Source organism: Oncorhynchus nerka, linkage group LG26 (genome assembly GCF_034236695.1).
Source record: "Oncorhynchus nerka isolate Pitt River linkage group LG26, Oner_Uvic_2.0, whole genome shotgun sequence".
Taxonomy (NCBI): domain Eukaryota; kingdom Metazoa; phylum Chordata; class Actinopteri; order Salmoniformes; family Salmonidae; genus Oncorhynchus; species Oncorhynchus nerka.
In genome coordinates this window covers 3,133,083-3,140,961 of record NC_088421.1, presented here as the reverse complement: position 1 = coordinate 3,140,961, position 7,879 = coordinate 3,133,083, and positions in this window count along the sequence as shown.

The window sequence follows — 7,879 nt, the reverse complement described above, 5'->3', positions numbered from 1 at the left end:
CACTCTTGGCATTCTCTCAACCAGGTTCCTGTAATGCATTTCAATTAACAGGTGTGCCTTGGTAAAAGTTAATTTGTGAAATGTCTCCTTAATGCATTTCAGCCAATCAAGGTATGGGTGGTATACAGAAGATAGCTCTATTTGGTAAAAGTCCAAGTCCCTATTATGGCAAGAACAGCTCAAATAAGCAAAGAGAAACGACAGTCCATCATTACTTTAAGAAATGAAGGTCAGTCAATCTGGAAAATCTCAAGAACTTTGAATGTTTCTTGAAGTGCAGTCGCAAAAACCATCAGGCACTATGATGAAACTAGCTCTCATGAGGACCACCACAGGAATGGAAGACCCAGAGTTACCTCTGCTGCAGAGGATAAGTTCATTAAGTTACCAGCCTCAGGAATTGCAGCCCAAATAAATGCTTCATGTAGTTCAAGTAACGGACGCATCTCAACATCAACTGTTCAGAGGAGAATGTGTGAATCAGGCCTTCATGGTCTAATTTATGAAAAGAAACCACTACTAAAAGGATACCAATAAGAAGACGAGACTTCCTTGGGCCAAGAAACATGAGCAATGGACATTAGACCGGTGGAAATCTATCATTTGGTCTGAGTCCAAATTTTAGATTTTCGGTTCCAACCTCTATGTCTTTGTGAGACGCAGAGTAGGTGAACGGATGATCTCCGCATATGTGGTTCCCACCGTGAAGCATGGAGGAGGTGGTGTGCATGGCTACCACAGCATTCTGCAGCGATACACCATCCCATCTGATTTGCGCTTAGTGGGATTATCATTTGTTTTTCAACAGGACAATGACCCAACACACCTCCAGGCTGTGTAAGGGCTATTTGACCAAGAAGGAGAGTGATGGAGTGCTGCATCAGATGATCTGGCCTCCACAATCACCCGACCTCAACCCAATTGAAATGGTTTGGGATGAGTTGGACCGCAGAGTGAAGGAAAAGCAGCCAACAAGTGCTCAGCATATGTGGGAACTCCTAGACTGCTGGAAAAGTATTCCAGGTGAAGCTGGTTGAGAGAATGCCAAGAGTGTGCAAAGCTGTCATCAAGGCAAAGGTGTCCAAACTTTTGACTGGTACTGTACACATACATAAACTCAGCAAAAAAAAAAATTGTCCTCTCACTGTCAACTGCATAAATTTTTAGCAAACTTAACATGTGTAAATATTTGTAAGAACATAATGTGTACCTGAACAAAGGGGGGTCAAAATCAAAACTAACAGTCAGTATCTGGTGTGGCCACCAGCTGCATTAAGTACTGCAGTCCTTTATGGACTGCACCAGATTTGCCAGTTCTTGCTGTGAGATGTTACACCACTCTTCCACCAAGGCACCTGCAAGTTCCCGCACATTTCTAGGGAGAATGGCCCTAGCCCTCACCCTACGAGCCAACAGGTCCCAGACTTGCTCAGTGGGATTGAGATCCGGGCTCTTCGCTGGCCATGGCAGAACACTGACATTCCTGTCTTGCAGGAAATCACACACAGAACAAGCAGTATGGCTGGTGGCATTGTCATGCTGGAGGGTCATGTCAGGATGAGCCTGCAGGAAGGGTACTACATGAGGGAGGAGGATGTCTTCCCTGTAACACACAGCGTTGAGATTGCCTGCAATGACAACAAGCTCAGTCCGATGATGCTGTGACACACCGCCCCAGACCATGACGGACCCCCCACCTTCAAATCGATCTCGCTCCAGAGTACTGGCCTCGGTGTAACGCTTATTCCTTCGACGATAAACCGAGTCCGGCCATCACCCCTGGTGAGACAAAACAGCGATTCGTTTTGTCAGTCCTGTCTGGTCCAGCGACGGTGGGTTTGTGCCCATAGGTGTTGTTGTTGCCGGTGATGTCTGGTGAGGACCTTACAACAGCTCAGTCCAGCTCTCAGTCCAGCGGCTCTCAGCCTATTGTGGACAGTCTGAGGACTGATGGAGGGATTGTGCGTTCCTGGTGTAACTTGGGCAGTTGTTGCCACCCTGTACCTGTCCTGCAAGTGTGCTGTTCAGATGTAATGATCCTGTGAAGGTGTTGTTACACGTGGTGTGCCATTACGAGGACAATCAGCTGCCCGTCTGGTCTCCCTGTAGTGCTGTCTTAGGCGTCTCACAGTACAGACATTGCAATTTATTGCCCTGGCCACATCTACAGTCCTCATGCCTTCTTGCAGCATGCCTAAGGCATGTTCACACGGATGAGCAGGGACCCTGGGCATTTTTCCAGAGTCAGTAGAAATGCCTCTTTAGTGTCCTAAGTTTTCATAACTGTGACCTTAATTTCCTACCGTCTGTAAGCTGTTAGTGTCTTAACGACGATTCCACAGGTGTATGTTCATTAATTGTTTATGGTTCTGTAATGCTCCGGGTGTCGTGGGTGTGGAGTCAGACGCAGGAGACAGAGAGTGCAAGGCTGTGCTCTTTTAATGCACCAACAGGGTGCTCACAATAATAACGGCCCCAAACACGGGGAATGAGAAAGGTACAACTGAAATTTCACGACCAGGAACAAACACGTTCCTCTACATTAGAGCCGAAGGTTACAATCATTAATCCCGCACAACAACCAGGCAGGCCGGCTGTCTAATAAAGACAAACTAATCATTCACCAACAGGTGCTACCAATAAACATACAAGGAGGGGGAGGAAAGACAATCAGTGGCAGCTAATAGGCCGGTGACGACGACCGCCGAGCGCCACCCGACCAGGAAGGGAAACCACCCTCGGTCGGACTCGTGACAGGTTCATTGAACAAGCATTGTTTAAACCCTTTACAACAAAGATCTGTGAAGTTATTTTTACGAATTATCTTTGAAAGACAGGGTCCTGAAAAAGGGATGTTTATTTTACATACACCTTAGCCAAATCCATTTAAACTCAGTATTTCACAATTCCTGACATTTAATCCTAATAAAAATTCCCTGTCTTAGGTCAGTTAGGATAACCACTTTATTTTAAGAATGTGAAATGTCAGAATAATAGTAGAGATAATGATTTATTTCAGCTTTTACTTTCATCACATTCCCAGTGGGCCAGAAGTTTGCATACACTCAATTAGTATTTGGTAGCATTGCCTTTAAATTGTTTAACTTGGGTCAAACGTTTTGGGTAGCCTTTAACAAGCTTCCCATAATAAATTGGGTGAATTTTGGCCCATTCCTCCTGACAGAGCTGTTGTAACTGAGTCAGGTTTGTAGGCCTCCTTGCTCGCACACGCTTTTTCCCTTCTGCCCACACATTTTCTATAGGATTGAGGTCAGGGCTTTGTGATGGCCACTCCAATACCTTGACTTTGTTGTCCTTAAGCCATTTTGCCACAACTTTGGAAGTATGGTCATTGACCATTTGGAAGACCCATTTGTGACCAAGCTTTAACTTCCTGACTGATGTCTTGAGATTGCTTCAATATATCCACATCATTTTCCTTCCTCATGACGCCATCTATTTTGTGAAGAGCACCAGTCCCTCCTGCAGCAAAGCACCCACACAACATGATGCTGCCATCCCCGTGCTTCACGGTTGGGATAATGTTCTGTTTTGCAAGCCCCCCCCCTTTCCTCCAAACATAACGATGGTCATTATGGCCAAATAGTTTCTGTTTGGCCACATTTCTCCAAAAAGTACGATCTTTGTCCCCATGTGCAGTTGCAAACCGTAGTCTGGCTTTTTTATGGGGGTTTTGGAGCAGTGGCTTCTTCTTTGCTGAGCGGCCTTTCAGGTTATGTCAATATAAGACTTGTTTTACTGTGGATATAGATACTTTCGTAACTGTTTCCTCCAGCATCTTCACACGGTCCTTTGCTGTTGTTCTGGGACTGTTTTGTACTTTTCGGACCAAAGTACACTCATCTCTAGTTAGACAGAACGCGTCTCCTTCCTGAGCAGTATGACACCTGCGTTTGTTTTGTTTGTACAGATGAACGTGGTACCTTCAGGCATTTGGAAATTGCTCCCAAGGATGAACCAGACTTGTGGAGGTCTACCGTTTTTTTCTGAGGTCTTGCCTGATTTCTTTTGATTTTCCCATGATGTCAAGCAAAAGGGCACTGAGTTTGAAGGTCGGCCTTGAAATACATCCACAGGTACACCTCCAATTGACTCAAATTATGTCAATTAGACTATCAGAAGCTTCTAAAGCAATGACATTTTCTGGAATTTTCCAAGCTGTTTAAAGGCACAGTCAACTTAGTGTATGTAAACTTCTGACCAACTGGAATTGTGATACAGTGAATTATAAATTAAATAATCTGTCTGTAAACAATTGTTGGAAAATGACTTGTGTCATGCACAAAGTAGATGTCCTAACTGACTTGTCAAAACTATAGTTTGTGAACAAGAAATTTGTGTAGTGGTTGAAAAACAAGTTTTAATGACTCCAACCTAAGTGTATGTAAACTTCAGACTTCAACTGTATACAAATACACACACACTACCGTTCAAAGGTTTGGGGTCACTTAGACATTTTCCGGAGTTGCCTCTTCACTGTTGGCGTTGAGACTGGTGTTTTGCAGGTACTATTTAATGAAGCTGCCAGTTGAGGACTTGTGAGGCGTCTGTTTCTCAAACTAGACACTAATATACTTGTCCTCTTGCTCAGTTGTGCACCGGGGCCTCCCACTCCTCTTTCTATTCTGGTTAGGGCCAGTTTGCGCTGTTCTGTGAAGGGAGTAGTACACAGCGTTGTACGAGATATTCAGTTTCTTGGCAATTTCTTACATGAAATAGCCTTCATTTCTCAGAACAAGAATAGACTGACGAGTTTCAGAAGAAAGTTATTTGTTTCTGGCCATTTTGAGCATGTAATTGAACCTACAAATGCTGATGCTCCAGATACTCAACTAGTCTGAAGAAGGCCGGGACAAGGTAGCACGTCCAGTGAACAGGTCAGGGTTCCATAGCTGCAGGCAGAACAGTTGAAACTGGAGCAGCATGACCAGGTGGACTGGGGACAGCAAGGAGTCATCAGACCAGGTAGTCCTGAGGCATGGTCCTAAGGCTCAGGTCCTCCAAGAGAAGTGAGAGAAGGAGAAAGAGAGAAAAGGAGAGAGAGAGAATTAGAGGGAGCGTACTTAAATTCACACAGGACACCAGATAAGACAGGGGAAATACTCCAGATATAACAGACTGACCCTAGCCCCCCGACACGTAAACTATTGCAGCATAAATACTGAGCTCTTTTTGGGTACACATGAAAAGTGTTTTTAACATTTTGTTGGATTTACTAACGAGTGGTGCGTGGCTAGGAATCTTACACAAATCTTGTACAACCATATTGTTAGAATATAGAGTAGACTGTTCAATCTCTTTAATGAAATCAATATTTTTTCATGAAGATGAAATATAGTAGTGTTTTTCCTTTGCCCCTGAAAGCAAGCACATCATTTGGTTCTAAGATGAAGCATCTTAATTAGGCTAATTAGAACCATAGGATAGTTCTAACGATTAACTTAGCCTTAAAATGTTTTTCTGAAACCAGGCCCAGAACAGAACAAAAGACAGTACAGCATAAAGAAGCACATTTGTAGGCAATGTCATAGCGACGTTGGCTAGCAAAGCTCATGCATAGAAACAAGTCACCGGGTCTAGCGATCGTCTCGTGCCAAACTGAGCATGTGCAGGCCTTCAAATCAATGGCACTCCTTCTATATAAAGTTGTTTTTGACAAAAATGTCAGTTTGCACATTTCACGAGGTTTGGAGTAATAACATGCGGTGGTGTAAAGTACTTTATGTAAAAAATACTTTAAAGCAGGGGCGCAACTTTGGTTTTAAAAGTAGGGGGGACATAGTTATTACATAATTATTACTCCAAACAGCCTACCCGACCACTCGGAGGCGTCCGCATGGTCCTAAACCACAAAATTGCCTCGTTTTGTATCCCATTCCAATGACAAAACTAGGAGGGACAAAAATGCAATTTCGGAATGTGGGGGGGACATGTCCCCAGTGAAAGTTATGACCCTGCTTTAAAGTACTACTTAAGTAGTTTTTGGGGTATCTGTACTTTACTATTTATATTTTTTGACAACTTTTACTTCACTGACATTCCTAAAGAAAACAATGTACTTCTTACTCCATACATTTTCCCTGACACCCAAAAGTACTCGTTATATTTTGAATGCTTAGCAGAAATGGACCAATTCACACACTTATCAAGAGAAAATCCCTGGTCATCTATACTGCCTCTGATTTGGCGACTCACTAAACACAAATGCTTTGTTTCTGAATAATGTCTGAGTGTTGGAGTGTGCCCCTGGCTATCCGTAAATTTTAAAAACACGAACAATTGTGCCATCTGGTTTGCTTAATATAAGGAATTTGAAATGTATTTATTTTATTTTTATTTAACCTTTATTTAACTAGGCAAGTCAATTAAGAACCAATTCTTATTTACAATGACGGCTTTCCCCAGCCAAATGGTAACCCGGACGACTCTGGGCCAAATGTGCGCCGCCCTTTGGGACTCCCAATCATGGCCGGTTGTGATACAGCCTGGATTCGAACCAGGGTCTGTAGTGACGCCTCTAGCACGGAGATGCAGTGCCTTAGACCTGCAATCTGGTTTCCGCTCAGGTAATGGATGTGTCACTGCAACCTTAAAGGTCCTCAATGATGTCACCATTGCACTTGATTCTAAGCAATGTTGTGCTGCTAATTTTATTGACTTGGCCAAAGCTTTTTGAATCGGTAGACCATTCCATTCTTGTGGGCCGGCTAAGGAGTATTGGTGTCTCTGAGGGGTCTTTGGCCTGGTTTGCTAACTACCTCTCTCAAAGAATGCAGTGTATAAAGTCAGAAAATCTACTGTCTCAGCCACTACCTATCACCAAGGGAGTACCCCAAGGCTTGATCCTAGGCTCCACGCTCTTCTTAGTTTACATCAACAACATAGCTCAGGCAGTAGGAAGCTCTCTCATCAATTTATATGCAGATGATACAGTCTTATACTCAGCTGGCCCCTCCCCGGATTTTGTGTTAAATGCTCTACAACAAAGCTTTCTTAGTGTCCAACAAGCTTTCTCTACCCTTCACCTTGTTCTGAACACCTCCAAACAAAAGTCCTGGGGTTTGGTAAGAAGAATGCCCCTCTCCCCACCGGTGTGATTACTACCTCTGAGGGTCTAGAGCTTGAGGTAGTCACCTCATACAAATACTTGGAAGAATAGCTAGATGGTACACTGTCCTTCTCTCAGCACATATAAAGCTGCAGGCTAAAGTTACATCTAGACTTGGATTCCTCTATCGTAATGGCTCCTTTTTCACCCCAGCTGCCAAACTAACCCTGATTCAGATGACCATTCTTCCCATGCTAGATTACAGAGACATAATTTATAGATCGGCAGGTAAAGGTGCTCTTGAGCGGCTAGATGTTCTTTACCATTCGGCCATCAGATTTGCCACCTCCTTATAGGACACATCACTGCACTCTATACTCCTCTGTAAACTGGTCACCTCTGTATACCCGTCGCAAAACCCACTCCACTGGTTGATGCTTATTTATAAAACCCTCTTAGGCCTCACTCCTCCCTGTCTGAGAGATCTACTGCAGCCCTCATCCTCCACATACAACACCCGTTCTGCCAGTCACGTTCTGTTAAAGGTCCCCAAAGCACACACATCCCTAGGTCGCTTCAGCTAGCGACTGGAAGGAGCTGCAACAAACACTCAAACTGAGCAGTTTTATCTCAATCTCTTCATTCAAAGACTCAATCATGGACACTCTTACTGACATTTGTGGCTGCTTTGTGTGATGTATTATTGTCTCTACCTTCTTGCCCTTTGTGCTGTTGTCTGTCCCCAATAATATTTGTACCATGTTTTGTGCTACTACCATGTTGTGTTGCTACCATGCTGTGTTGTCATAT